Here is a 27581-nt window from a genome sequence, read left to right on the forward strand (position 1 = left end):
CTTGAGTAGGAACGGTGCATGTGAGGGCTCACACCGGCATCCGAATTCGACACTTTATATTCCTGAGGTCTTTTGGGTCATGGCGAAGCCTTCGGGTATAAAAGACATCTGAATCTGATGTGATGTGATAGATACTGGTTCTGATCCTTTGCTAGTATGAAATGGCATAATAGTGCTGCAATTGGTGGAATTCCAATATTTTATATGAGACAGTCCATCACGGGCCAGTTGGAGAGCCTCTCTGCTTCCACCTGTGTTTCTGCTTCCCTGCTTTGCCGTCACACTTCCCTTCAAGGGTTGTTCATTGGAGCGATGTAACACTATGTAAGCAGAGTTGTTGGGGTAAGTCTCTAGGGTTCTACTCAGCGGTTGTAGATGTTGTCCATGGGAGCGGTCTGTATAGTCCCAGTACAGGAACAACAGGGCTATGTTCTGCAACTGGATCCAGCTGCGTGTTGTTGCTTGACTTAATTCCTAATATACGATATGGTGGTGGAAGCTTGATCTGGATGTATCATATGTATTTATCTCTGGATTTCCTCACAGCATTGTTTTTACTGCTATCTGTGTTTCGGGTGTAAACCCTTCAGAGTGAAGACAAACCCATTTAAGTGTTTAGTTCATAACAAATGCTACACTAAGTATATGTTATTTTTAACGTTTCGTGTTAATAAAATAGGTGTGCATAGCTAATAGTGAAGAGACTGAGAGGAAACTCCAGCAATGCTGACAATGGAGAAGAAGAGGTTTGTGTATTTTGGTCACCACAACTCATGTGCTACTTTGTTGTAGGTTTTGAGTGTTACTCATGAGGAACCGTAGGAGGGAACGCTTTGGAATTTAGAAACCTGTGTTTATTTTTTTATTATTTTTACTCATTTCAGAAAAACGCCAACAATCCAAGAAGTCCCTCATAAAGGCAGTTGTGGAGTGCTAGACAGAGCACTTGAACTAACACCGCGGGATCTACACCGCATTCCTAGCTAGCCTGCTCTCTGCTCTAAGGTGAGCCACCTGACTGTGGTTTTGCTCAGATTCCTTTCCAGCTCTTTGTAGATCATGTTTCTGTAGTTTAAAAACTTTTCAGTATCGGTATCTCTGTTTTCACGCTTAATAACCTGTGAGTTCAAAACATTGATAAGGGCTTCTCTTTGCTGAAGAGACAATTTGATTATTGTCTTCATGGTGTATTGCTTAAACTGGAAATTTACATTGCTTCTGCTAGCAATGAAACTTGAGATACCTCTCTGAAGCTGCTCATATCCTTGCTGTATCCCAGCAGATCTTTGTTGGATGAAGTGAGGTTCCTCTTTCAAGTTCAACAGAAATACTAATCCAGGATGAAAAACATTTCTCATTTAGAGTGAACCAAGCTGAGATTTAAATGAGAGGACACAGGTACCCAGACATTACCGTCGGTAAGATGGCAATATTCAGGTGCTTGTCAACACATCCCCTGTACCTGTGACTGTAGGCACGTACACTAAACCTCTACATGCTGAGCCTCAGCATCTGTATGTTCCAGAACTGCGTTGGCGGTCTGTGCATTGGCTATCTCTAAACCCATAGAAAACACAACTGGAGAAAACTTTTTTCATGTGGGAGATGCGTAGCCCAACTACTGCCTGTGAACTAGGGGCTGTGTGTTACCCTGCTGCCCACAGGAGCAGGGTATTATTTCAGAGTCCTCATTCAGAGCGTGTTGAAGATGCTGATGCACTGGATGGATGCGTGTTTGGGGGAGGCAAGCAATATCTTCTCTTCCTCAAGGTATATATAGACAAAAATACTCCCTTAAAAATTTGGAAAAATGAGCTTAATCTACAGAAACGTGTTCAAAGCAGGGCTGCCTGGAGTCAATATCTAAGTCCCTGAGGAAAGCAAATCGTAACCAGTATTGTTCTCCTCCTAGCTTCTTGTAAGTAAGCTTAGGCAGATCCTGTTAGGCGACTCCAGTTGTGTCGGGAAACGCACGCCCTTGCGGACCTAGGGCTTAAGTGTATAATGCTGGGAAAAACGTTGCAAGGGAGGAGGAAGAGCCAAAACAGTTCAGGTCAGTGCTAGTGATGTTGGGCACCTAAAACACAATCTTGAAGGCAAGGGAAAGCACTGTTTTAATAGCCGTGTTAAAGCACCTGGTGTATTGTCAGCCCCCAAGGGGCTTGCTAACAGCTGTTAAAAGTATGGTGAGCGGAGCTGCAAGGCACAGAGAACTGGACTTCCTTAGGACTATAGGAGTGCAGACAAGGGATGTTCAGCGTCATTTTCCTGGATTGGGACGTAGGTATGTGAGGTGTAGTTTGGGCTTCCTAAAATAAAGAATACAGTGGCTTTTTCAAACTTGGATGAGAAGAAAGCCACTAATCGTGTTCCTGTCTGTAAGTTCAGGAATTGGAAAACATCTTCTGCTTGTCTTCATGATGTGTGGCAGAAGTTGCTACTTGTTCAATGATATTTTTATTCAGCCATTTGTGGCAAAATATGCTTGGATTTAATCAATTTGCATCTCTGCTTAAGGCCCAAATTGTTATAGGCTTTAGGGGGATGACATTGTCCTAAAGCACTCATTTAATGATTTAGAGTAAACAGATGGTTTTATTTTTTCCCATTAGAACCTTTCAGCTTTTCTGGTTACATAGAGATAATAATTATATCTCTCACTTTGATTAAAATGCACAGTATTAATGTCTTACTCTGTCTGATTTCAATTGCATTATTTCTCTGTGGGTTTTATTAAGTACTGTGGAGTTAACGTCATGTACAATAAGCTGTGCTACACAAGTCTCTCGGTATCAGCTGACCTTGAATGCAAGACAGTTGTTACCCTGACAGGGCTAACAGTATCTAAGTGCATATTTGGTGGTGTTAGAGAAGGTTGCTATGTTGTGCTTGCTTGAATAAGTGAGCATTTCTGTTGTACAGTATCTGTTCCGTGTTACTTGACCAAACAGTAGAAAATAGACAACAACGGCTCTTAGATATTGTTACGTTCTTGACTTAAGTGGCTTTGGAAATTGCATTGAAATGAGGGGAAAACACCGCTGCTCCTCGGGAGTGGGGGGAATGACTTTGAATGCGCATCCCAGTAAGGAAGTTGGGAAACTCAGGGGTTGATTGAAGGAAAGTCAGTTCAGAGGTATCGCAACCATAAGCACAAAAGAAGGTCACGGGAAGAGATGTCCTCTTCTGGATTTAGGCTGTGATCTTCTTGTGTCTGAAGATATGTCTGGTCTGAGGTGCTTTCTGTTGATCATCTGAGGAAGGCTGCACCAGCATCGCCGCAGTAATCACTGACTTAGCCTGAAGGAGATGAGGAAGTGCTCTTATCCCCCCCTTCTTACCGACAGACTCATGGGGAGGCAGCTGGAGTTTGTAGAGGATGGTCGGTAACAAACAGCTGGAGAATGCTGCTGTCCCTCAGCCAGAGTAGCTGGGAGTTAAGCTGGCAATCAGCCCATGGTGGACTCTTCCAAACAGGGTAGTAGGACAACTAGGTGTCACCTGAAATCAGTGCGATAGCTATCTGAGATCTGCATGTACACAGGGAAGCAGATGATATCTCAGAGAGCCAGTAACTTTGTGATAGATAGCTGGAGCTTTGGAAGGTAGATAAAATTCTGTAATGTGATTGCTGACTTGACATAGTTGTGTGTAGCTTAATCAGGAAGGTACAGGAGGCTAGGTCACCTTAAGCTCTCAAGATAGCCCGTCATACAAAGGCTTGATGACAAAATGTTGAGCACCTACAATTTGGGACTGGATTCAAGCAGGATCTTGTTACAGCCTTGATTTTTTTTTTTTATTTTTTTTTTTTAAGTGATTACTGAACAAAAATGCTAATTTTATGTTGGAGTCAGTGGATTGAGCTGAAGGTTGAGAATGCTTTTTAACAGATACAAGGGTCTGTTTTAGAATGTTGTCCTGGAACATCAGCACTGAAATTAAAAAAAAAAAAAAAAAAAAAAAAAAAGCCCATATGGTTTATTTACAGTTTGTGATCAAGTGAGTGGCAGTCCCAGTTTATATGTTTTATGTCTTCTGCTGTTTAGTTTTATAGGTTGGTCACTCAGCGATCACTTGACATGTCATTTTTGCAATTATTTGTGGGCACTTTAGGTTTATCAATTACTTTTCCAGGCTGTAAGTTACCTATTTTGAGAGCATGATTTGTTTATAATATATGTTTTAACGGTATGATTTGTCTCGTGTTTGTAATTAATTTTGAGCTTTGAGTCTAAGATTGCATGACAGATTATTATGGAGAGAGCTATTACCTTGAATATTGCTGCTAAAGATTTGTAATATACTGGAACTTTGTGTCTCTTATTACCGAGCTCATTTTGGCAGTCCTGGGACTAGGATTGACAGAAGAAACATAGAGTACTGTGACATTGCTACGCTAGGACCGGCAGAGTTAGCACTTGCAACCCTCTAAACACTTTGCTAGTATGCAAGGTGAACCTGAAGTAAGGCAACGTATGTGAGAAGGGCTTTATCCCCAGCTGCAGAAAATTCAGGAAAGAGTTGGAGGATGGATGTAGAGGCTGGAGATGGAGAGACTTGGAACTCACATCTGTCTAGTTTATTTGACGGGGTGGGGGTGGGGGGGAGTGACATGGGTTTGCTGTGTATCTTTGCAGTGGGGAAGTAAGTTCTAAGGGGCTGTTGTGCACAGTAGAGGAGAAAGTACAGCACAGGGGAAAAGATGGACAACGCAAGTCAGAAGTTGCATTTAATGAAAAGATCAGGCAGCAGGTTTGAATGCATGAGGACGACGTATTTAATTACATGACGCTTAACTCGGTTGAATGCCTTGTCACAGGGTTACTAGACTAGATAGAAAAGTTCAGGCAGTGGAAAAAATGAGATTGAGAGAAAGCCCTGGTATCATGCTGTTGAAGCTGTGAGTGTAGCCTGTGTTCAATGCAAGAGTACTTGCTGGGTTATGAACTGTCTGTCCTCTGCACAGATGAAGTCTGGTGTTGACCTCATCGTTTTAGCCAGATGAATTCAAATCACCGGACAAAACCACTGAGCGTGCTCTTACACGAACTCCATTCAGGCCTAGCTGATTTGTATTTCACAAGGGGACAGAGTAGATGATGTGAAGCTTCCTTGTGGTGCTAAAATAAAAATAAGAGCCTCTTGCTCTCTTAATTAAGAGTGCTGTTAATTTTGTTGCCTACTGCTGAGCCAGGTGCTTGGCAGTTAGGGCTTGGTTTCAGACCAGATTTTCACGGGTTGGTCCTCTGCTAACTCACAATTACTGAGCAGAACTTGGAGGAACAAAATTATTTTCCCTCAGAAATTCAGTTGAAGGATGTTGCTATGGTGCCAATGTTTTTTCGTCCTGAAAAGCACTTGAAAGTTTCTCAGTAACTTTTTAGCCGCTGAGCTGCCTTTGGTTAAGATCCTGCAAAATGTGCCTGGTACTCTCAAATGCATTATGTAACCGTAGAGATTTTCTAGTTTTCTGAAAATGGTGTATTAATAGGCAAAACAAAGTCATCTTAAGCACAGATGGGAAATTTCACTGTGTTCCTCTGACCAGACAGTATACCTTAAGGTAAGAGGAGAAACTGATTCTAACCTAACTCTCGGTGAATGCTGATTCTGTAGTCTACCTCAGTGGAGAAGTTTCTCTAGGACTTCTCGTTTCCCATTGAAACTGTACGTTCTTATTGAAAGCTTGTTTTCAGTCTAGAATTATTGTGCCGTGTTGGAAAACGTGATTGTTGTTCTCTGCCTTGAAAAAGTTGATCTAAATGGAGAGTGACATTTTCCAATCTCTGTGCAAAGCTCCGGTGTGCGTGTTACTGACATTTTAAGTGGACTTTAAGTATGTGCTAGCAATAAGCACGTACTGTTTAGATCATGTGCAGCTGAAGTAAAAAATGAATGTGAACAAACCTGTAAATGAAGGAGTACAAACAACAGGAAGGAATTAGTAAATTATGCCGTGTAACTTTTTGGCCCTGTAAATCAAACTTATTTCAGAACGGAAAATAAGCTGTTCTTTTTGACAACCTTTTCTTATACCCTGTTTCTAGAGAGTTGAGCCAAGCGCCTCAAAACAATACAGACAATCCAGAAACGGGAAATTGCAACTTCTTCCATTAAAAGCAAATTTTATCTCTGTACGTTTTTTTCTTCTCAAGGAACTAGGTTTGGGAAAAATAACTTTCCCTGGAATGACTGACGGTTTCTTCTCCCTTTAAAGACAAAGTTTTCTTTTTTGAAAACAAGGCAATACAATCCAACAAGCCAAAGGAAGTGTTGAAAACTTCAGTTTCAGACATTTGTTGAACATACCAGGAAATGTGTAATTTCTCAATAAAACTACCTGAGGGTAAAAACTGTTTTAAAAAGTGGGCAATTCTATGATGTGGATGATTTGAGGGAGACTCATAGTTACAAATGGCTTTTGAAGGACTTTGTGAATAGGGTGAAAGATAGCAAAATTCAGGTCAAAGTTGTTTAAGCATTTAAAAATGTAACAGTGTTTTCCACTTTAAAACCCAGGAAAAGTTTTTAGGTGGAACTTGGATGGAAAGCTTTACTTCGTGTGACACTATTATAAAGTTCTGCACAGTAAGTGGCATTTTAGAATGAAAATACACATTGTTAAATGATGCATATCTAGAGATACAAATTAGTATCTGTAAATAAAAGTTAAAGATAGGCAGCTTAATTAAAAGAGTTCATAGGTATATATTTTGTTTGTGATATTCTCAACAGTGCTACGTGTAAACATGTGTGGCCTAAAGAGCCAGAGAATCTGGTATGTTCTGCTTCTGTGCATTAAGATAAGTGTTTCTGCCTCTACTAAATTAAGGTACCTTTTAACAGTAGAACTTCTATTTAAAAACGCTTTAGTTCTTAACAAAAAACTATTACGGGAAATTATTAACTTAGCTTTGTATTTGGGCAGTGTGTGGTATTGCTCAACTTTCCTGGCCGTTGACTAACAGACATTTCAAGTATATATTCTTTCCACTCTTCAGGAGCAACTGGTTGAAAATATGCGCGAGGGTTGAAGCGGGCAGTGGTATTTGTGGTGCTGGCAGTAGCTGGGAACAGTATGCGGTTCGGTCTTGGTTGCTCTATGCGCTTGCTTGTGAAACCTGCAATGAAGAACAGTCAGTGGTGACTAGCATCTTCTGTTTCTTTACCGAGATGAGTAAAAAGCAAGAGTGTTGGTGGAGAATACTGTTTGCAAGTAGATCCCTTTTGTCCTCCTGAAACTTTAAAAGTGCATGACTTCTGGTTTGTCTAGAAGTACCTTAATTTGCTGGGATCATTTGTAAAGGCTGGTGGGCGCGCAAGGAAATGGAAATTGCAAAAACGTTACGGTTTGTCCTGTACTTCTAACCGATTTTCCACTAACTTGCATGTGGAAAAGCACACATTTGGAATGTTTCTATAATGTAGACTATTATCCCTCTAATTCCCTGTCCATCTGTAGGATAAACGTTTAGACTGTGTGTAAACTATACCAAGTCTATATTATACATAATGTATGACTGTATATGATAATGTGCCATGAATGTCAAATTTTATTTTATTAAATATAAGCTGCTCTCCCATCTGCGCGTTGGAGACCCCATATATTGTTTGCCAAAAAAAGCACAATTTCCAAGCGTTACATAATTTCACAGGGAACGATGTGAAATACCTCAGCTTCTTCTTCTCTCCTAAATTGTTACAATTCCATTAGTTTTAATTCTTCATTCATGGTTTCTTCTTGCTGTGTAAGAGCAGCGTCAGACTGTGACAATTCAGCAGCAATGCAAGCTCGGCAGAGTTTGTCTGCCAAAAATACCAATGGCCAAATCCTTGACTGCTATAACTCCACTGGCTTCAGAGCTGTAGCAACAGTTTACGCCGGTGAAGCTCTGTCCTCCGTCCCAGCGATCTAGCACTGCAGCAATGATGAGGCCTTCAAATGAGCAAGGAGACAAATGTTTGTCGTAGCTTTTTAAGCTTTGGCAGACAAGCTGCTAGGACCTTTAGTTGGCACCTATCTGTGGTTCCAAAAAAGCCAACCTTGTCACGGCTGCCTTTTTTTTTTTTTTTTTTTTTTTTTTTTTCTCTCCTTTGCAGAGATTTCGCATTGTATGTGTGCGTGCGAGTCTGTATGTCTGTGCGTCTCGTGATACTCCGCAGTAGAGATTGACAGGAACCAGAAGCCAGGTTCATCAAAGCCACAGATTTCTGATCCAGAATTACAGTGACTGATTTGTGCCAACACAGACCTAGACTGTCCAGATAGACTGAACAGGAGGAAAGTGTAATGCCAAAAAGAAAGAAGCTGAAACCTAATTAATCAGAAACAAATAAGTCATCTTAATGGCAGCACAGAAGTAGTACCGATTTAATTTGAGAGTACCCTATGTTCCGTAAGGATGACATTGTGCAGTAATTCTACTGCCAGTTATTGCCGTCAGAATTGCCGGATAGCAAGAACCAAATGAGTTACTGCCTCAAATGGTCTGTATTTTGCACATTTAAAGCTCTCTGGTATTTTAAGTTCAAATTCTGCTTATGACTTTTTGCCTCTCCCCTGGCATACCTTTGAAGCCATATTGGGTTTTTTGTTTTGTTTTTCACAGTGGTACGGTAAGTACGCCTCACAAACAGTACAGCTGATGTTTAAGTCAGTAGCAGCCATCAGACTGGGCAATGACCGCTGGGATTGTGTTGCATTAGATACTATTAGGCTCACTATTAGAGAATTTACTTAATACTAGAGATTAGAGAACAAAGACTTTCTGTTCTATCATTGGGGCTGCCTCTGTTGGATTCTTTGTCTTGGAAAAAAGATTCAGTCCCAGGAGCAAAGGTGGAGAAGTAGGAAGACTAGCCAGAGCTGTGATTATTTCCTGCTGTGTATTGGAGTAAGGGGAAGTTGCTGGTCACAGAGATGTGGGTATTTTGCATTTACAGTTCATCACCAAAGACCTTCAGAAGGAGACCCTGTTGGCAGTCACAGCCTCTCTTGAGGCGTTTGCACAGCATGCTTTGCTTCCGATCACGGTAAAGCGCGCTGCTTAGCATTTATGGGAACGCAGCGCGCAGTTAGATCACTTTGTTTCAGTGTGAAGGTGGGCTAGTGAATGGGATTGAGCACTGGGTGTTCCTGACTGCCCTGTGAGTTGCCGAAGCAGGTGAATCTTACCTGCCCAGCAAAAGACTCCCTTTGTTGAATTACCTTACGCTGAAAAACCATCTCGTTTGCTTTACGAACGAGAGGATGCCGTGCCATTTTAGAAAGGTTGCTTCGGTTCCCAGACTTACTCCCCGTGGACTGCTAGGAAGGGTGCTCGTTTTTCTCTGGTCTTCCCCCCCCCCCCCCCTTCTGTAATAGAGCACTCCCTCCCCTTCATTGCTTCTCTGCCTTCCTTCTCTGGGCCAGGAAGTTTTATCTGTGTGCCTGTGTACGGCATGCTGCCCATGGGGCCTCTGGAGCCCATCAGCTCGTTGCATGAAATACCGACAGTAGAGTTAAATGTTGCAGGCTTTGAATTGCTTTACGTATAGAACATAGGGAGGGGGATTCAAGAACGTGACACAGACGTGATGACGTGACAGTGTGATATGTTCTTCAAGAAGACAGGAAAGGAGGTAGCGTGCTGTCTGAGGTAGACCTAGGAAGTTTGGTGCATGATGGCAACTGCAAACGGGTTGTTTTTCACACCAGAAGTGGTGATGGTGTGTGAAGAGTGATGTCAAGTTATCAAAGATCCCAGGGAACAGGAAAGGGAGGAAATGAGGGGAAGAGTTTTACTGTCCGGGAGATCAGCCCCACCTGGGACTTGGAGAATGCTAAAAAAGAGAAGGGCACTGTGAAGAAGTGGCACATCTGGTGTTTTAGGTTAGTGGTGTTAAATTGCTTGGCTTGGAGAGAAGACCCAGGCTGAGACAACATAGCAGGACTCCTTTGCTGTTCCCTCTGGATTTGCTGTAAGCCCTTTGTTGCTGTCTTATAGAAATGCATTTAAAGGGAGAGAGCCCATCTTAAAGACTCGATGCAGTCGTCATTACTAGGAGGGCAGTAACCAAGTCGATGACTACCAGATACCTAGTTAATGGAAGTGCATGAGCAATTCCACGCTCAGGTTATCCTGAGTGACACGGACAGTGTGTCTTACCGTCTGAGGCAGATGCTCTGTTATGCTTGGGACCAACAGGTGAGGAAAGACAGTACTTGCTGGAAAAGCTTGTACTTCAAATATTCAAGACGGGTAAGATGGGAGAGGGCAGCCACATGTGCTGGGAGCCCTAGGGGTATAGGTAATAAGAAAAAATGACACTTCTGTCCTGATTCTGTGTCTGAAATGCTGACCTTCTTTGGATGTAATTTGGTATTCAGTTTTCAACAACTATTAAACCCTATGGATTAAAAAAACCCAACCCTTAAGAGCAAATGGATGAGAGAGAAAAATCACTTCTGTTTCCTTGGTTACAGAAGAACATGAATAAATTATATGGGGGAAAAAAAAAACCCTCAGTATATTCTGAGTGGTCGTTTGTGACAACTGGTCCTTTGAGTGTTTACACTGGGAAGAATGAGCAAGAGCTCATCCTCTCTGAAAATGGCCTCTGTCACCCGTGCAAAAGGCTTGAAAGCCCATGATAATGGGCAGCCAGACTTGTGTTCAGTGTTTGGGCTGGGGCTGCGTGGTGACTGATAACGGACTGCCTGCTGCTGGCATAGGGCTCAGGGAAGGGAAGGGTGGTTGTGGGGTCTCGTATCACACCTCAGCTATACATTAAGCTAACCCTCTGCTTATGACAGTCTCAAAATTTAAATGAGTTTAGGTCTGAAGCCTAATTTAGAAATGTGTGGAGCCTAATTTTCTACTAACTGGGCTTGCAAAGCCTAAGTGTGACTTCGGGTATTTCCATATGGAGCTGTTTCACCAGTATGAGGTGTGAATTTAAAGTTCCTCCTCTCTAGGAACGTTATTTTGTGGACTACCGTATTTTCACTTAAGAATATTTTCTTTCCAGTCTAGTTGATGTCATTTTGGAAATTGTTTGAACTAAATGAGCAAGTTACTCTTAGTGTAGAGTAAGTAGATCCTTCTGGATAGCTGTGCCATTTTAATTATGTGTGTTTATTATGTAAATGTACTGGTGACGCTCATTCAATCCAGCAAGACTATGGATGTCTAGGTACCAAATTTGCTTTTGAAACGGGTCTTGGAATGTGTTACCCTTGTCTCCTAGTAATCCCCAGTCCTGCGTCCATTTTAAAGGCTACTGCAGCTATTCCACTACAAACCCAGATCTGATTTCTAGCTGGATTGCCTTCCGAGTCTGGTGGACAGAAGCTTTTGGCGATACTACTTTGCTTGTACAAGACACTCTTCATCCATGGTACAGAGAAGGGAGTACAATGGTGGGTCCGTGGCATAGTCAGGAATGGAACAAAGGTCTTCAAGGTGCCAGTTTTCCACCTTGGTTACTGAAGAACTATCAGAGACACTTCGCAAAGTTTATAGGTGAGCCACCAGATAACATCCCAGTGGACTAAGTTTGTTGACGGAAAAACAACGTAAGACAAATGTACTGGTCTGTGCTCGCAGGCAAACAAAAGAAGGGAATGGTGACTGTATGTACATTACCTGCTGTGGAGGCTGGGGTACAGTTCATCTTTTCAAGAATGGTGATTTGAGGTGTGGCATGTGTAAAGGATTGCTTTAACATTGCTGTATCCCACAAACAGTTTTGGAGTGTTTGATGTATTTTCTAAAACAGGGTTCCTTAGAGCTGCTGCAGCAAGCTGTTTGGCAAGCCTAAGAGCCATCAGACAAACAACAGAAGCAAAGGCTATGAGATAGTTTACTTTTAATTACATTCAGGACGGTGAATGAGGGGTCACAGCTGTTACTGAGAATGGAATCAGATAGGGTCCTTTCCAGAAAAAGAGGCAATTCTTTAACGTGACACCACAGTAAAACCAAGTGTGCTATCCTGTAGCAGGGGCCTTTGGATTCTTTCTTTCTAAGCTAGAAATTGTTGGGGAAAGTAGGATGTGCTCAAACAGCAAAAGACTGTCCTTTTGGGATCTGCTGCAGTGGGGCTGGTTAGCTTTTTGGAGCTCTTCAGGGAAGTGGTGGAGCTAGGTACATATAGACTTGACATAGCAGATTACAGCAATCCTGTAAAATTGTAAATGAAGACCTACTGTCATGTGCAAGTTCAACAGCATTCTTTAATCACACATGGGTATTTTTAACAGTTGCAAGCCTGTAGCGTGCAGGCGAATATTACTGTGAGGATTGTTTCTTGAAACAAGGGGCTTTGAGGATCATTTTGTTAATTTTTGCCATTTACAATTCTCAGACATGAAAAGTTAACACAGTTTGGAAGACTTTTTTTTTTTTTTCTTTTTTCTGGCACTTACAAGTTCAGAATGCTTTTGTGCATTCCAAGCAGTCCTGCCCAGATCTACCACCTGTTCCATAATTCTGGGTATAGTCAGGGTATAGTTCTTTTCCATATGGGCAGCGTAATTCCATTAAGTAGCAATCCAGCACTCTTTTTTTAACATTAAACCTCGAGAGTTAATCATCCATCTGTGTGTAATCATTGATTCCATTAAGCCTTATGGCCTTGTCAGATTATCAAACATTTTAAACAGCACTTTTTTCTTTTTTCCTTACTCGACAGCAAAAGCATTTGTTAGGGGGCATGATTAGATCGAAGTTTTCAAGACATACTCCAGTCTCATATAGACATTTACTTTTTCCAAACCTTCTCCCTGTTCAGAAATACAAAGCTTGCCTACGTAGTGTATGACACAAATGACCCTGACTCATTCAGGTATTTCTCAACAGGCAATGCTGAGACATTTACTTGATGTTAACCACCCCCCCACCCCCAAAAAACCCCCAAACCAAACCAAACCAACAAACCTCAAAACAAAAACACCCACCCCTTTTTTTCTGATGATTCAACACATGGATGCTTACTCACATTTTCAGTGAAGTTTGGGGGAACTGCAGTAGTTTGGTTGAAGTAAGAACAGACCCAGACCTTCACACAGATTGATGCAACCAACCTTTATTCTTGTAAAAATAGGGGAAACCTGACTGTGAGATGGGCATGGCATGCAGAGTTTTTCATATGAAAACAGAACCAAGAAGGCTGTTTCTCCCAAATAGGAATTGAAAAATAATAGCATGGTATTCCTGAAATTAACCATGTTCTCAAGTGATATCCTAAATGTGACAGTAAAACTTTGCATAAGCATATAGTTACAGCCTTATGCTTGTCCGGAATTCCCTGAAATCAGAGTTCAGTGGTGGTATCTGTTTGATGAAGAGGAAGGAAATGGCTTCAGAACTGCATAGCAAATCCCCAGTGGCCCCAAAGAGAGGGAATGGTTGATTACTATTGGTGGTAACAGGGGAATGGTTGTTAATGGCGGGTGTTACCACTTTTTTCCTCCAGACTTCTTTTCCTTCCCTACGTATTAATTTCCCTTAATTGTATGTAGCATTAATGCGAGGATAACAATGAATGCTACATGGGGAAGAAACAGTGACATTCAGGGTGGGCAAGGCAGCCCTTTACCATTTCAAAAATCTCTCGGAAGCAGCCAACCTGATATCTGTTCTTTCCAGCAATGAATGCCACAGCAGAGCTATGACATGGAAATGAAGAATGTTGCCTAGTAATGGATGAGCAGTACGAGGCCCTCACCCAGATAGTGTTTGTGCTGTGGTTTTGTGCTGGAGGGAAGGAAGGGTACAGAAAAGGACTGTTGCTTAAAAATGAACTACAAAATGCTGACCTAACCTTGCGGTGGGGTTGGAAGGGATGCACTACACCTGGGAGCTCAGTTAGGTTCGTGGACCACCTCTGAGACAGGAATCCAGGCATACCAGCTCAAGCACCAGATGTCAAAGTTTTGCCTGATTGAAAATGGTAAAGGTTTTTACGTTGCTGAGGACAAATCTCTTGCAGTTGAAATATCTCCTCAAATCTTTAAAGTGGATTAAAGGAGCTACTGGAACATAGCAAAAGCTAACAGAAGTAGGAGCCATGATGGTAATTTTTGGCTTTCAGTGAGTGTAATAGCAGACATAAAAAAGCCCATTCTTTCTCCTCTGGTTGTGTGCTGTTTGTTGTGCAAAAGAGCATATGATACACCCAGCTGAAGTCCTGAGTAGATGGAAACTGGTGCTGTGAAGGTTGGTTGCAATATAATCTCAATCCATGACAGTTTGCAGATTTTAGGATAAATGCAAAACTGGGGCTAAAATGGACGAAAAAAACAATGGAGAAACCTGGAGCCAGTTTTGAGCAGATCTGACAAAGTCTGGAATTTCAATTGTTTAGTCTGCTTGCGATGTGTTATCTCAGAAGCAGCTCATAATTTATTTCTACTGCATTTATGATTCAACTTTGAAAACATTTAACCTGAAACTCAAAATGAAATCCTAGACTAGAAATGCATGTGAATGGGAAGATGTTTCTCTGCAGAGACGTTGGGAAATGCACCCTAAGGAATATGCGTAGCTTCGAGCCTTTAGATTGTGTATGCCTACAATAGTAATGCATGCACTTGAATTGATTCTTAATTTCCTGAAGCTAGCTTAAGTGTCTTCACTGCCTTCTGCTGCCTTTCTCTCTGGTTGTGCACACCTGAAGGTCTGCTTCACCTTCTGTGCCCATCAAAAATTCCATTTCCTATGGGCCTGGATTAGATTTGCCATGTACTCATTTCAGATAATTTATCCTATGAAAAGTATATATTTTAGTTTGATTTTTGATGATGCTGTTTATTCAAAAATTTTTTTTGATGAAGAGACTGTGAAGATACTAAGAGAACTTGAGGACTGAGGAGAAAAAGTGACCAGAGAAGTGGTAAGGTTCTTATTTTGAAAGATATCATAGATTTCAAAAATCTATTAAGTGCTGGCAAAGAATCAGAATATCACGTTTTATTCCAACCACTGTGATTACTACTGAACCTGATTTATTAAAAAAAAAAAACAAAACCCAAACAAAAAAAAACCCAAACAGGGCAGGGGGGCTTGTTTCTTATTTCCTTGTTAATTACACTAATTTTTTTTCCTGAAAAATATTAGAGTGATAATTAGGCCACACATCATGTGTGGTTGGATAAATAGTACTTACATGTTGAGAAAGGGGGCAGAAGAATTGTATCTAATGAAAGGAAATGGTGCCAAATAGTAGAGATATGCATTTGTCTTAGAGAAATCAAATTCGTTCACCTCAGCTGAACTAGGATATCTTAAAAGGCACTCCTAGAAGCATGGTTGTGTTCTGCATCCACGTACATCTGAAAAAAGGTCAATGTGATTATTTAATTTGCAAATAGATTGCTAAGTCTATTCTGTGAAGCAAAAAGACTGTGTTTCGCAAACAGTATCTTTACTAATCTTTAAATAGAGGTGTTGAATTTCTGGGTTTTGTACAAAGATCAGGTATGCTGTTCTTAACGGTGGGTTCAAGTCAGCCTGATTTTGGCAGAATGCCGCTGTGGTGAAGTAAGGTTTTGGTTAATTAAAAACAACAACAACAACAAAAAACCACCAAAAATTTAGGAAGTTAGGAGGGTTGCATTTGATACAGTGAGCTAATATGCAACAGCGTTGGTATCGCTTAGAATTGGGGGTACTTGTTCCATTTCAAGCCTTAGAATTTTGCCTAAAATTTCTTGCTGATGTTTTCTGTAGGCTGTGTTATTTCAGCAACGTGTATTTTACTTAATTGGCCATAAACACTATTTTTAAGTCTATGGAGCACTTGAGGACAGAAAGCGCAAATCAGCTGTACATATCAGTTTTCACTGTGAGTAAATACGGGAAATTTTTAGTAGAAACGAACAGGAATATATGGGGCAATACTTGGGTGTCCCTGCCATGACCTGTGTGCTTTTGGGTTGGGTTTTTTTTGTGTCTGTGTGTGCGTGTCCAGAATGTTATGTCCAGCCTGGCTCTCAGTGACACGGATGGCAAAAGTCCAGTTAACACGAGTGAAATCACCGATGCCACGTGTGGAGTTGTCTAGACATTCCGTATGTTGTGAATTCTGCATGTAATTTCTTCTGCTTGTGTGTTACCAAGATAGAACAACACAAGATAATGATGAGTGGAAGGAAACTGTGGGGTGGTTTTTGTGCCAGACGGTCCCACTGAGTTTAACATGATGACTTCTTTTGGCCTAGTGGGAAGTTTGTCTTTGACTCTTTGGCTTCGTGGATAATTTAGATAGCAAGCTGATATCTGGTGTAAAAGCAGACAAGTATTACGTGTAAGACGGCGTGCGTGAGACCCTAGAAGACTGATCTCACTTCTGTGTTCTGCACCATATTTCTCTGTTCAGTGTTGGAAATAGCAAAACTTCATTCTGAGATAACTTCGTAGATCAGGGATAGGCGTTGTCTTCTGTTAAGTATTTGTCTGAAACTTCTTGTAATGGGTCTCCCCTTTATGCTTTGAATAGCTACTGCTCCCAACGTGTTAACTTGTGTAATATTTGTTTTATTAAACACGTCAGTAGAAATTTCAGCTTTTTCTCCCTTTGCTTCTACTTACATGACTGTCAGAAAGGGCATGAAAAAATGGGGTGCTGGATCAGAGAGCAAATAATGGCTTTATCTTTTTTCTATTCTTTTTTTCTTTGGTGGTTTGTTTGGTGTGTGTTTTGGTTGGGTTTTTCTGTTTTGGTTTTGGGTTTTTTGTTTTTTTTTTTTTTTTCAATTCTACAACTCCAGTTTGGGGGTTTTTAGGGGCGGTAATAGCTCTGTGACTTAAAGTTTCATAGTATAGGCAATGGTGCCCTTTTTCTTGAGACCTACAAATGTCACTGTGCTTCCGTGGCAGTGTGCTGGGTATTCTTACAGTGACCAACAGCAGTCACCGACAATGTTAATCGCTGTGCCGAAGGCTAGCTGAGAGGAATGGCTGAGGAAGCCATTTGCTAACTTCGCTTTCTGGGATTAAGGATGCCCTGAGAAAGGATGGCAATATTCACATTGCTGGGACGGTCCATGGCACGCTAATGTCGTTTAGCAACAGCTGTTGTATAAAGAAGACTCCAGAGTGTGTCCTTTTCCTACTAGCATTTGTCATATTTGTCTTCTTTGTACAGAACTTGTAAGGGAAGTCTTCATGCATCTGTTCTCAGTTTTCTTGGTGGGTCAGTGTGGAGGCTGGGTTGGATCCCACTCGGATTTGACAAAAAAAGTGGGGGGAAAAAATGCACAGCAGCCCCCTGGAAACTTCCAATTCTGAAATTTTGAAAATGAAAAAAAGTCAAAGGTGGCAATTAGGAAAAATCAGATGTAAAGCATGGAGCTTTCTGGCTGACAGGCAAAGAGGTTGAAGAACTGTTATTCAGTAAAAATGTATTGAGCCTTCGATTTAAAAATTTCTGATCCCTCCCCCGCCGGCCGCCCAATTTCAAAAGTGAAAAGAAGGGAAGCAAGTTTAATTGCTGTTTATCTCCTTGTGTGTCTTTTGATCAGGTATCTCTTGATCAGTTATGAGGTACTTGAAAAGAAATTGTAGTGAATTTTCACTTGCTTTAAATCATGCTATAAATGTTAGATGTTATGGACGTAAAGAAAGTTATTCTGCTTTTCTGTTGGGCTGTCAGTTTGCACCATGCTCAACACAAGTCTAGTATTAAAAAGTTGTCCAGCATGTTTAACACCCAAAACCCTGCAGTAGTCTCTTTTCCTTGGTGTAGAGCTGCTGTTTCCTCTTGCCGGCTTGTACTAGGAAAGACCCAACCGAGTCCTGTTTTAAGCAATTAGAAAAGTTGCCTTTCTCCAATCAAAGAGAGGTATTAGTGAAATGAATGGGAGTAATTAAATCTAATTTAGTCATGTAAATGAGTTTAATTAAAAGAAATCTACCCTTTAATAACTTCAGGGGGAAATGCCGCTCCTTATGGAGTTTGAAATTTAGTTAAGCTAACAAGACACAATAGCTGAACTGATGAGACCATGATGTTGTAATCTGCTTATGTAAACAATGACACAACCAGTGTTGAGTAGCTGCTTTTGGTTGCGATGCAATAGGATTCTGAGGTGTTGAGAGGTCGGGCACCCCCGATGCAATTGCTGTACAACATGAGTTAATACCTTTACTTGGCTTTGAAGTCCCACCTACCTGCATTTGTTGTACTTAAGAAATTTGGAGAAAAAAACCCCCACAAATGATTTTGGGTAAGAAAGCTATCGGGTACCCAGTTACTGCCGATTAATAGTAATAATTGCTATAAATTTAGTAAATGTTAGGATGGGTAGTTTGGCAGTTGGTTAGGTGAATGGTAGACAATCTGACAGAAGGCAGGCAGATTGGGCAGGGACTTTCTATCAGTGCCTTATCCTCAATTTACACATGTACAGGACTCCCTTTTATTCTCATTTCCCTTTCCACAATTGTTCTTTTTATTTTTCAGAAATCTCTTTCTTTTTCACTTCTTAATTTAGACGTGACGTGGTCTAGAACATGGTCCGTGATTTCTGCGTTGTCTGAAATGCTGCGTACCTTCTATGCTTTAAAACTTGTGCTTGGATGGTTTGTAATTTTTTACACGCCCCCGTCTCCTGATATATTACTAGTTTTAAACTTGCCTACAAAACAGACTTTTTTTTTTTTTTAAATAAACTCAGAGAAGTTTTTTAAGAAATTAATAAGCAATATGTTGTGAAATTCTACGACTTTTCAGTGGCTGGCAAACACCTAGCCTATTCTTAACTCTTCCTTACCAGAAAATAATCCCCAAACATTAAACACAGTTTCAAAACTGCTTTTTTCTCTGTTGAGTGTTTTAAATATTTTCTTCTGCTCTGTCATTCCACTCGGTAAGCTTTGGATAGCTCTTAATGTTCATGTTACTGCTTTTCACTTCTAGATGACCACAGTTTCTCTTGCTTTCGTTAGTCTTCTGACAAATAGATTATTGTATACTCAGGAACATACATCTAGTGAAACTGAACTTATTTCAGGATGTCATAGGAGCCCATGTGGAAGTTCCTTAAGTTTTCTGAAGATCTGTAGTTTACAAAAAATGCTGTTTGATACCTCAGCTTATATCAAACTCAAATTAGGGGAACAGAAGGCTTGTTGCCTTATTTGCAAAAGTACTTTCACAATTTCTATTAAAAGTAGCCACAAGAGTATAATGGCAAACATGACACTTGTGGGACAACCAAGTGGAAAGAATGGTCAGATTGATTTCTTATGATAACGGGCCTCTCCTGATGTGTTGGTCTTTGTACAAAGAAACTCACACCTCCAACTCACTGAAGGCCTTACAGAATCGCATGTTTGGCTTTTGGCGCACACGTTGCGGGTTAGTATTTTGGGAGAAAAACCCCTTGAGCTGTTTAGCTTCTCCATTGTGTTGGGTCCTACAAGACCCTCCTATATGAAGCTATATTAATTCCTTAAATATCTACTCATTGGCAATAAGCTTTTACTACTTATTGATGAATCCATAATAAATTGACGAGGGAACCAGTGGAGGGAAGGACACCAAGAGAGCTCCCTGTTGTCTGAAAGCGGATGGCTCTAAGCCGTGTGGTTCCATCCTGACAGCTCAAACTCATCCTTCCATCGCTTTGAGGGCGCCGGTGTCATTTGTAGCCCTTTCTGTTAGGGCAGTCGGGCGTGCCCCTCCCTGTTTCCTAGGGCAGGACCAATGGCACGGAGATGAAAGGATGGCCGTGGGGAGAGCACTTCGGCTTCCAGCAAAGTTTTGTTTTCTTCTTGTGAGAGCAGCTGCCCATCCTCTACAAGTTGTTGTTTCTGACTCTGTCAGTTGAAGCCTTGACCTTTATTACATGCGGCAAATGGTGATTTATAAATAATTGTATTTTCTGTGTCATCTGTGAGGTGTAGCACTGAAGTCATCCAAGTATTGTGATGGAGTTGTTGATAGTATTTCTTCTTCTCTCAGTAATAAGGCAGGCTGGCAAAGAGAACTGAGAGGTGTTGTGCTTTACATGTAGAAAATGTCAAAGGTGCATTAGAGCACTGGGGAGGGCGGGGACTAATGAATCCAGGACACTAAATGCCATTAAGACTGGTCAGAAGGCTGGTTGCCCTCTTCTCCCATCTGAGATACTTTAAGTATTATAGAGTGCATTTAAAGTGGTGAAGAGATCTCACACCACAGTGTTTGAGAGAGGAGAATGGGGAGACATTGCTGAAGAGCAGCTGAACTGGCAGAGGGAGGACAGCCAAGGGGACAGTTTTCCCAGACTAAAAGCATCCTCAGCGTAAGCAGCTGAGGCAACCGTTGGGCCAGAGTTGTATGTTCACGGCTGGCATAATGAGCACAGCTGAATTAAAGTCAGTGTTTCTGCAGCTGCTGGCAAAATCCACATGGCTCTGCGTGTCGGAGGCAGGAAAAGAAGGAACACCGAAGGCAGCAGGATAGAACTCTGCTGGATTACGAGTCTGATAACTCATTTCCATATGGGGCATGTACATTGATTGTCCTCAAAGACGACTCAAACCTTCAGGCCTGGGATGGGAGCCTGGCAACCCGAGAAGAGCACCCATACTGTACTCTGGTGAAACTACTGCCTAATGTTTTTGTAAGTCTTACACAGCTGTGAGCATTGGTGGACTTGAACTAGTATCACAGTCGTGGGCTGGGAAGTTAGTCTTTGTGGCTTCAGCTGCTGATACTGCGAGTCACGCTTCAAGCAAGGCGTCGTTCTGTGGCCGGCAGTCCAGTGGCAGGGCTTTTTGGAGCTGTGCCTGTTTCTTGGCCGGCTGTGAGGAAGCAGCATGTGATACACCTCCACTGTAAACAAATAATTCTCGGTGAATCATTACTTCAGACCCATAAACACTGTCTGTGTTGTGTTTCCAGTAATCGTAATTAAAAGCCCAGAGGCAAGTTAGAAAACAAATTAATTCAAACAACATTTAAATTGAGCTGAGCAAGGGCAGGGGAGAGAGGAACAGTGTCTGATTCCAGCGAGCTCCCTGGCTACGGTTTTTCAGCAGACTCTGAGGGCACGGCCGTGTCTACGCTGTGGTGACGGCGTTTCTCGGAGACCTACCTGACAGAGATTTAAATTGACTAGTCAAAGATGGCTGGCAATTGAGTGGCGGGAGCTGTCAGTGTGAGCTGATGAACCCTCCTGAGAAGCCAAGTACAGACTTAGGTGAGTCCCAAGCTCCTGGTTTTGGCAAGATTGGAGTTCAGCTGTTTTCACACTAGCTCATGCCTGTCTGACCTAATGCAGCCCGAAGCACCTGTCCCCACCTTATGAGTGAGTGCTAGTAAGTGCTGTACCACAAAGGCAACTTCTTGCAAGTTGATCTTTATTAAGGTTTGGTTTCTAGCTGATGGCTCAGAAAACCAGGAAAATAAATTCTTTTTTGGGAAACTGTAGTATCTTTGTGTCTTTATCCTTTTATTATCTTTGGTTTTCGCTCTCAAATCTTTTTGTCTGAACACTGACACCAAAAAAGGTTTGTTTAATGTTCATGTATGTTTAACTTGCACAATCTGGAAGCAAATAATATATGATTATTCCTAAACATAGTGTTTTTTCTGGATTAGGAGCAGCGTGCGACTTAACTGCTGAACAGGAATTGTCATTTCAAGACCGTTTAAACCTTGCATTTGACAACACTTATAAATACCTAGGGGTCTTGCCTTTGGAAGGATTTCAGATAGCTATAGCTAAGATTGTCAAAATAATCTGCTTTTATATTCCTGCAACATCAGAAGCACCATCTGCAATGAACAGAACTGTCTCTGCCAGAGAATGCCATTGCTCAGGTTTTGTGTTCTTTAAAGACGTTGGCAGGTGTTCTGTAACGTCTTCAACAAATAAGCTTACCAGTTTAATGAGATCATCAGGAAAATCGTGTGCGCTGCTGCTCCCACTTGCATACATGGAAAGTTCTTAGACTCTAGAGGGTTTTAGATTTGTATGTTTATTTTTCTGACTTAATTTAAACCAGTCGGGACATAATTTGGCCATTAGTTTCAGTTACTATCTGCCTATTTAGAAACCAAGGCTAAATGATGTTCTTGTCAATTTATGCAAAAGAATGCTGGTCTTCTGCTTAATGCTAGCGATGTAGCTTGATACTGTGCGTTATGTGGAGGGATTTTATATGTAGATCGGGTTGTGTAGCTAAAAATAATTCATTTCAGTGAGCCCAAATGTATGCAACAGACCCAACTATAACCAGTAAGTGATTTTTTTTTTTTCAGTTGTTTTTTTTTTTTCTTTGAATACTGCTTTTTGACAACAGTTGCTAACTGGAGAGTCCTATGGTACGTTTTCTTTTTCATGGCCTTTTGATTTTTTTGAAAGTAATCTCATAAACCACTTCGTTTCTTCTTCAATAGTAGTTAGCACTCTGTATCTTGAATTTAAAGTGATGTTTTCAGATAAGCATGTACATTTTAATGGGATGAAGCAGGGTTCCAAGGAGTTTGAATATTTGGTTCTAATAACCAGTGCTTAGGTTCAGCTCTACTCCCAATTTTGTCTGCTGCATTTCCTCTCCCCTACTGGCAAATCCTTGTTCGGGTGGACACTTCCTATTGCTCACATGCCCTTTACTGCCAGCTACAGAGCCTCTATTCAAAGGAAAGAAACAAACTACCTTTCTTAAATTCTCACACCACTGAGCTACTGGTTTTGCTGCTCCCAAACGTCTTCTCATTTCAGCTTACTTGCTTCATGATGTGTTTATTAGACTGTCTCTGGGTTGGCTTGCCTGTTGCACAAGATCTTCAGCTGATATTTTATGTAGAAATGGTCAACCAAAGGCATCCCGCAGCAGCTAACGGTCAAACTCCTAGTGTGAGGCATGACTGAAAGCCGACTCGTGGGCTGTGCAGAATCTAGCTGGAGAAGCCAGCCCAGCCCAGGGCCCAGCACGGACATTGTGGTGGTGGTATTGCATTGGAGTATTTGAAGGATCAGTTAAGGCTGAGAGGTGTAAAATTTGGGTCATGGAGAAGATTACAGATGCTTGGCCAACAGGTCGCTGTTCTCAGGTGTGTTTATGGTTGAGCTCATGTATTGTCACTTGCCTCATAGAGAAAGGAGCCTGCCTTGGGGACAGACAGGCCTGTTAGAAGTGTCTTGAGACAGCTCAGAAGGAGCAGATGGCTTGAACGTTGCTGAGGAGAGTAGCAAGTGGTAGGTCTTTAGTGGCCAAGGGAAACATGGAAAGCAGTTAAGAGCCTGAATGGTATAGCTTTGTTGTAAACGAATGTTTTCTTAGAGTTGTTCTGTGTTTAATTTGAATTTTAGAAAATTAAATACACGAAAGTCTAGAAGTGTGTTTTGGGTTGAGTAAGAGGGACAGCGGTTACTAATGGAGGTGCTCGCAAGAAAAGATGACCGATTTTGGGTTCATCCCTTCCTCCCCTTCTCTCCGCCTTGGTGTACAACACACTTCTTGAGGAACTGCTGTTCCGAGAGGAGTAAATTAAGTTCAGGCAGCTTCGATAATGATGTCCTGCATTGGTTATTGGCTTGCGTCGACTTTGCTGAAATTAAAACAATATATTTTCTCTGCAAATTATTTGCTTCTTCAGGGTTTTTTTTTTTTTTCAAAGATGGTTCATCACCACTGTAAAAGCAGTTAAAGCTGTCAGTGCTCCATTTGAATGTACTCGGTTTTACCGGCCTTAAAGAAAAATGCAGCCAGGACATAAAGCTTCTTGTTAATTGTACTGGCAGAAAGTCAAAAGGAAAACTTAGGAAAAGTTACTTGAATTAGTCAATTGCTAGAAACTTTGAAGCAAGTTGCTGGGCTTTGCAAAAGTATACTAGCTATACGTTGGTTTCTGTGCGACTCCTTTGGCCTTCTTTAATGTCCTTCATACACACTGTTAGCTTTTATCCAGTTTCTGGTCATTCATCACACCTGGAAGCAAAATGACTGTGTATTTTAGTTGCTTGAAACAGTGTTTTTATGTGCTAGGGATGACGTGCATATTTATAAAACCACCCTTTTATTTTAGTTCTTCGTATGGTCCCCTCACTATCTGAGCACCTGTATTGTGCCGTAGCACTGGTGCAGAGGTTCCTTTCTGCCTGTGGTGTTAGAAGGACTTGAGGAATGGGCTGAGCTTCAGGTTGGAGAAACTGTCTCGGCTGTGTGCTCCCTTTCTGGAGCACGGGCTGTTGACTTCGGTAGGAGATGAGCACCTAAGTATCTCCAGGGAACTAGACCTAGATGATTGCGATCATATGTAAATCCCGACTGGAAGAGACACTTGAAAAGAAAATAATCCAGGAGTCCTTTGCTGCTACTTAAGCAATGTTTCTCCTCAAGCATGTGGCGTACCTGGAAGGAAGAACAAATTTGTATTTGTGACCGCATGTACTGATTATTGGGGGAGGCTCGGACTGGTGTGTGGCTGCTGTCGGAAGATCTCCAGATACTCTGAGGCAGGTGGCCTACTGGACAATGTAGTTCAGTACCTCTGCTGAAGAAAGCAGAGCCTTCCAGGGTACGGAAGTTTTCATGGCAGGGGGCTTTCAGCAGTGCCAAAATGCACAGTGTGGAAGCTGTCGGTAGCCGCCTGCGTGGCTGACGCTGCATCTGTCTGACCTAACACTATAGACTGTCCCAGCTTGCAGGGGATGTGTCTGACAGATGCTAGGCTGTCCACAGGCATAGCCTGCCCTAGGATAATGGGCTAAGGCAGGCATGGGCAGGGGTAATACCAGTATAGCAGAAGGAGGGTGTGCGTATTCACGATTCCATATAGGAAGTGTAATAAATAAACAGCTCTTTATACCTAGTGTTGCTAAAGGCAGGAGATCCTTTGCACGTGATCCCTCTCTGAACATGAGCGTTCCTGATAGTCAGGAGCAGCACTAAGTTGCTGTGGAGCTGAACTCCCTGGCGAGTAAGGCAAGAGTGCAGATACATTAATAATTCCAGCCTGTCCCTTACACTTTGGAGCAGGTCTTTGTCTCCTTTCCGATGTCCCTGAGTTTTCGCTTCTCTCGAGGTTGGCAACTTGGCCATTTCAAAGTGCTATGGACACACACATTCCCCACAGCGAAGAACATTGATGACGATGTTATTTCTGATGATGGTTTAATTAGAAGGTACTAAGGAGGCACTAGCTTGGCTGTAAAGACTGTGCTGTTGTGTCTAGCTTATTTTCTTTCTTGGGGCTTGATGAGTAATTTCTACAGCTACGTTTGTTGTCTTGGGCCTCAGTTGTCTTTGGGTTAAGCCGTGTGACTCGGTGAGCCATGTCGCAGCAGTGTTTTGGCAGGCATTCTGTTGCGTGCTGAGTGTATTTTTAAACTGAGTCTATCTCTTGGTGGCTGGCTTGATTCTAGAAGAAATGCAGAGACTGCTCTGTAGGATCTGAGGAAAATCATGGAACCTTGCAGAACTGGTTAAGTTGGGGCTTTTCCAAAAGTACATGGAAACTGCATTGAAATGTACTACCAATTGTCATCAATTTTTCCTTTTGCCACACAAGTTCATGTGAACTCTTACACTCACTCGTCAAGGGATGGGGGTGGGTGGCAGGAGAACTTGAGCAGCAAATGTTTGGAATCGGCACGGAAATATCTCACGCTTAGGTACATCTTCAGCTTTTAAGCTCTGTGGCAGGAGGCTAAATCCTCGGAGGTGCAGCCCAAGGAGCAGGGCATGCATGAAATCTCTGTCATTTTTCTGCAATAGAGTGGGCAGTGTGGTTGAGCATTGCCATTAGTATTCTTTTCACTCAAATAACGTGCAACACAGGCAATAGTACTTGCTGCAGAGGCTTCTGCGTCTGTCCTGGCCTTGATGGACTGAGGTCACGCGTTGTAGGTGCGGGAGCTGCCCCTTGGTCGCTCCTGAGAAGAGCCACTGCTACAAATACAAAGCTAGAGAGGTACCAGTCTCATGTCTGTTGATTTTGAGAGCCATCTCCTTCGTCCGAACTGGCAAGTTTTTGTCTTATGTACCAGGTGTACGTAAAAGTAGAATTTGACAGTGACTGCAGGAGCCATAGCAGTCTGTAAAAATAGACTAAAGCATAAAAATATTATTTCTCTAATTGCTGAGAAAAAAGTCAAATTCTACTCTTATTTGTACCTGCTGTAAATAGGGATTAAATCCCCCATATTCAATTGCACTACTCTGGATTGACACCAGAGAGCAAAATTTATCCTGATAACCGGGTGTACCTCAAATTCCATTAGATTGCACTGGATTGTATAAATTATACAAGGCTCTGATCTTCTCTGTTGTTATTCAGACTGTTTATTATTTGTACGACATAGTGAAACTCCTGTAGATCTGATGTGGGATGCTGCTCTTGGGCTCAGAGGAAGGTGGAAAGGCATGCTGGTTTATGCATAAGTATACTGGGGTGACAGCTGTCAGGGGCAGCTAGGGGATGCTTTCCTGGATGCTTTCAGGACGTGTGGGCAAATGAACATCTTTAGGGACGCTGAAGTTTGTAAGTAAGCCTCGTTCTCTTTTCTTCCCCCACCCCCCAAAGGCATTTGACGTAGTTATGTGCTAAAGTGGGTGATGCATAATTGAGCACTGCTATATTTGAATGTGTTCAGAGTACAAAATATTAATCTGTATGAAAAGAGTGTTTATGTATTAATGTGCTTTTCCTTCATGCATTCCTGATTCCATTAGTAATGGAGGCATTGTGTAATATAATAGAAATGATTAACTTTAATTGCACTTCTTTGTTGGGAAAATAGACATGTAATTAAAAATCTGACATGCATTGTACTTTTTTTTTTCTTCGACAATTTACTTGTTGGCAACTCTTCAAGAGGATATTCCACAAGGCCCTTAGCACTTCCTCCTTCAAATATCTCACCAAGTCCAACTTCTGTCTTTCAGAAAACAACCGATTTCCCATGCCTAGACTGAAGTGGCTGGCTAGCAAATCCTGATGGCCGGTCCCTCATTTCCCAGAAGAAAGATAGCTGTGGTTCTTAAAATGTTGCTCATGTTGTGGGATACTTTTGCATATTGATTTACTGGAAAATCAGATGCTCTTAAAAGGTTCCTAGAAAGAAAGCATACTAAAAATGGTAGTACCAAAATTACTAGTGACTTGTGCGGCTTGCGAGTAGATACTTTGGTTGCTACCTTAAGGGGTACTGCGCTCACTTCAGCTCCCAACCCTTGCTGGGTTTGTACTGTGTCACTTGAGTACCCTAATCACCGTTCACCAGTGTACTGAAATGCAAAATAACCAAGAATGCGTTGTGAAGAGTAACAAAGTTATTTAAAAGATAAAATAACAGTGCCTTAGAAATATTGTTTGCATTGGATGAAAAAGCCACGCTTTAACTTCCAAGAACATAAATCTTGTCTGCAAAGTCCAAATATTAATCTGAATCTGAGCTGGATGTTAGCAGAACTAGATGATTGCTTTTTGGAAACTGTTTCATTCCAGTATGACATCAGGGGTCTCAGCTGAAAGAGTCAGGTCAGACAGAACAGATGCAGGCAGGCCTGGAAAGCAAGAGAGCAAAAACATGCCTTTATGTTTGTTCTTCGCGGCCATCTGAAAATAGACCTTAGAGTGCCAGCTCTTCTCTTGTA

At 41.7% G+C, this 27581-nt stretch overlaps 1 long non-coding RNA gene across 1 annotated transcript in view; it reads left to right on the forward strand.

Annotated features, from left to right (window-relative positions):
* Positions 1-891: 891 nt before the first annotated feature.
* Positions 892-27581, forward strand: part of LOC115338786 — a 194852-nt gene continuing 168162 nt past the window's right edge. The window contains exon 1 of the long non-coding RNA XR_003922529.1: positions 892-1005. This is a non-coding gene — a long non-coding RNA (uncharacterized LOC115338786). The remainder of the gene's footprint in view (positions 1006-27581) is intronic.

Source organism: Aquila chrysaetos, chromosome 1, assembly GCF_900496995.4.
Source record: "Aquila chrysaetos chrysaetos chromosome 1, bAquChr1.4, whole genome shotgun sequence".
Lineage (NCBI taxonomy): Eukaryota > Metazoa > Chordata > Aves > Accipitriformes > Accipitridae > Aquila > Aquila chrysaetos.